This window comes from Carlito syrichta, unplaced genomic scaffold (genome assembly GCF_000164805.1).
Source record: "Carlito syrichta isolate Samal-C Ts95f unplaced genomic scaffold, Tarsius_syrichta-2.0.1 Scaffold314306, whole genome shotgun sequence".
Lineage (NCBI taxonomy): Eukaryota > Metazoa > Chordata > Mammalia > Primates > Tarsiidae > Carlito > Carlito syrichta.
Window position 1 is genome coordinate 1,123,621 of NW_007258402.1, and position 4,436 is coordinate 1,128,056.

Sequence of the window (4,436 nt, forward strand, 5' to 3'; positions counted from 1 at the left end):
TGTGCTCCGCCCCGTGTCTGGCCGAGTCCAGAGAGCCGCGGCGCCTCGTGCCGAGGAGCCATCGCCGCAGCCCGAGGCCAGGTCCCGGGGTGGAGACTCCAGAGGGAGGCGGCGGCAGGAGCCCCACGGGGGCCTGGGACTGGGAACTGCCTCCGACTTCACGGTCAGTTGGGAGGGGAAACTGGGGTTTGGGGTAAGGAAGCTGGGGTGAGGCGAGCCGCACGGGCCGGGGCGCTTGCGGTGGGCAGGCGCGCGGCGTAGTTGCTCGGACTGGAGTTGAAGTAGCAGATCGTGTATGTGTGTGAGAGAGGGAGAGAAAGACACGCCGAGTGAGGAAAGGCGGACGTCGTGATTGACCCCGGGGGACGGGGACCGTCTTCCCATATTTCCCCTCCCCCCCCCCGCCCTCCACTTCCCTGGTCCCTAGAATGATTGAAGAGAAGAGATGCTGAAGCTCTCTTTAGGTCGTTCTCTGTGGGAAGGGTCCCAGCCGGGAATGGGGGCACTAGTTCCGAGGCGTCCCCACCCCTGTACCCAGGAATATCTCTCGCTGGCTCACGCTTGCTCTCTGACCCAGTACTTTGCAGGGTCCTTTTGCGACGGGTGGCCGCCAGAGCATTGTCCCAAAGATAGCAAGGAGGAGGGTCTTGGTAACCGGCGCAGAGGAGGTGCGCAGTGCCCGTGCTCCCCAGCGCATCCCAGCGGGAACTGGAAACCTCAGCTGGTGACAGAGATCGCTGGAAGCTGTGGACACTTGCCCTGAAAAAAAAATAATAAATCCAGTCTTATGTTGTGACCGAGTGGGAGCACGATCCTGGATAGCCATAGGATACCTGCAAGGTGAAGCTGGGGTCACCGAAGAAGCTCATTCAGGCGGGGCAGATAGGGTACGGTGCAAGTTTTAAAGGAGCCGTGTGGATAAATGGGGGAAGTGACCCCAAACTGACTCAGACAAGGAGGGCATCTGATGACTTTCCTGGTTGTTCCAGTTTTGAGGAACCTCCCTGTTCTCAAAAGTGAAAGTAACCCTTGACGGCTTGATCAGCCAAAAAAAGTGATTGATGTTTCTCAGATAATGGTTTCAAATACAGTTTCAGAAAACTGTTGAAAGCCTACTGTGAATGGACTTTGTGCTATCTCTGGGACACTAAGACAAGAAAAACACATTTTATGTACAGAGAAGTCCTTGGGCAGAAGTGAAAGCTCCAGGGCCAACATTCCCACAGGTCATGGTGGCATCAGTAGGTATTGGCTTTGGGAGGTGGATTTGAGAAGGATTCAGAGAGGAGGTGCCTACCCACATTCTTAAGCAATAAACTGGTGCACTCCAAAATAAATGATCACTTCGTAGTATACTGGACATTAGGTGTTTTTTATGACTCCACATAGTTCTCTACAGGTGCACTTAAAGGGAAGACATCTTGTAGGATTGGTCTTTGCCCTCTAGGAAAACTGAGAGGTGAAGGGGGAAGGTCTTCCTTCCTATTGAAGGTAGAGATGCCCCACCTGTTGTGGCATATAGATGTGTATGTGTGGTTGGATGATTGGATTCTATATGAGTAACTCTGTATCAGATAACAAGGGATTGCTGATGTTAGAAATGGCATTTGGTGCTAGACATTACTCTGAAAGTGGGATTTTAATACCTATCATGTCTAAGGGGACTGAGGATTTAAAAGGTGGCCTCAAATTGACAGATCAGAAGAGACACAGGAAGAAAAACCTGCGTTTGGATACCATGGAATCATCTTTATATGAAAATCTTTCAATGTCTTTAAAAATATAGAACATATATATTTAGAGATGGAGTCTCACTGTGACACCCAGGCGGAAGTGCAGTGACATGATCACAACTCAGTGTAGCCTCAAACTCCTCAAGTAATCCTTTTGCTTCAACCTCCACCATGCCTGATAATTTTTTCTTTTTTTTTTTTTTATAACTGGAATCTCACTACGTTGCCCAGGCTAGTCTTAAGTTTCTGGCCTCAAGCAATTCTCTTGCCTCAACCTCCCAAAGCACTGGGATTACAGGCATGAGTCACCACACCCAGCCTAGAACATATATTTGAACTTTTCCTTGACAATTGAAAAAAGATTTCATACTGAAGAAGGGTCGGCAGTATTTGCTAAATAATGTATGATGTCTGACATATTAGGCTAAGTAGGTATGAGGGGTATAAACAATAGAATATTCCTTTTATTAAATTCTCTACTAAAACAATGACACCTTCACTAATCATTCCAATTAAATGCTGCCAAAACATTCTTATTAATCACCTTTCCTGTGGTAGTGCATCAGACATCTTTAAAACCCATTACTTGAGATGTTTGTTTTGTTGTTGTTTATTGAAGCAATTTAGAGAAAGTATGATAGCCAAAAAAAAAAAAAAAAAAACCCTCAAGAAGTCAAGTATGGCATATTATTCCATTAACCAGCTTGTTTTTCCATTAATAGAGTACAGGGTCTTAGAATAGTATGCCTCCAAAAGAATCTGAAATTGACAGATCAGAAAAGACAATTCACCTCTCAGTTTTCCTAGAGGGCAAAGACCAATCCTGCAAGATGTCTTCCCTTTAAGTGCACCTAGTAGAGAACTATGTGGGGTCATAAAAAACACCTAATGTCCAGTATATTATGGTATCCAGATGCAGACTTTTCTTCTTGTGTCTTTTCTGATCTGTCAATTTCAGATTCTTTTGGAGGCATACTATTCTAAGACCCTGTACTCTATTAATTTTCTTCAATGCTAATTTACATAGTGCTTATTATGTACCAAGAATTCTTCTAAGCATTTTATAGAGATTAACTGATTCAGTTCTCACAACAGTCCTAAGAGGCAAGTACTTTTATCCCTAACTTACAGATTGGGAAACTGAGGCACAGAGAGGTTAAATGCCTTGACCAAGATTATAGGTCACATAACTAGTAAGTAGCAGAGCCAGGATTTGACATCAGGCATCTTATTTCTTGTGCCTGCACTCCTCACCATTATTTTTCACAGTCTCCCCCAGGCTTCATTTTGTTCACCAGAGTATTTGGTAAAGGAAGCCCATATTTGTTATGTAATTGGTAACTGCCCTGTATAGTTATATAGTTAGTCTTAATTCTAAAAGTGAGGAGTCTGTTCAAGTGTAAGCTCATAGCCCTTGAATCCTTGAATCCATGGAATGTTGTACTGATGGAAGTTCCTGTCTGTTTCAGCCCCACCCTTTAAATAAGGCAAAAGGTTATATACAGGCAGATTAGAGCTTCACTACAAGTCACTAAGGAGAAAGCCTTCAATAACAAAGAAGGTCAATAGATCTGGTGCTAGGGTTGAACAGGCATGCATGGAGACCCAGGTTCCAACCATGTGCCGTACTCAGATCTCGAAAATCTTCAGACAGTAAGTGTTTGCATGCCTGTGACTCCCTAATGTTGTGGACAAAAGAGGAAAGAAACCCAAAACACAGCACCTGCCTAAAAGGAGTTAGAATTTATTATATTTGGGCAGCCCAGATCCTTGAACTAGAGCATGAACAAGACAATAAAATTAAGTGCTCAATTGAGACATGGTAATTAGGAGAGGCCAGCCTATAATCAGGTGCTAATTGTGCAGGCCAGGCATCAAGTACAAAAGGTAAAGAGCTCCTGCTAGCCACAAGTGGCAACAATAACGTTACAAAAGACATGGAGTTAATCTGTCCCACCCAACCTTGCTTAATTAAAGCAATAAAAGCCTGTTATGGAAGAGCTTGGGGCAGTGCTGAGTCTGTGGTGCTGAAGTTGCAGAGAGCTCTTAAAAACCCAATAGGAAACACTTTATTCCCAGTCTTAAGCAGACTGGCCTTTTCCTTTGCATTTTCACTATTAACCCAGCACCCTAGAAAAACACAAAGTGAGCTGTTTCCCATATAGACGTATTTCCTTTAAACGTGTTGCATTTGTCCTGCCTTTACTTTGTCTTAAAGGATACTAGATATAATTATCTGTTATAGTCTGACCAGCCAGTCTGTGTCTTCTTCTAGACATTATAACTTGAAATTACAACGATAGAAAAATTGATAATATTACATGAGTAAAACTCACTGCCAATTAGAGGAAGGGTCATAGGGTCTTCATGTGTGTTTGATTTTGAGAGGGTGGCAGGGTGCTTTCTATGACTCATTAGAGCATGTTTGAGAAAAGATGGTAATATATCCTGATAACCAAATATGGAAATATTTCAACACACCCTCTGATTGCCATAGAAAGTAACTGTGTGAAGTAGAAATGGAGAGGTCATGTCTCAGTATTGACCTGCTGGGGGAAAAAATGGAGCTAATGCCATGCTATCTCTACTTACTTCCTGATTTTTGCATTTTTTAGTCATTTGCTTTCCCCTTGGAAAACAGATTTCCAGAGATAAATTGCCAGGCCATTCATGGCTGTCAACTCTGAAGATGAGAAGACTACA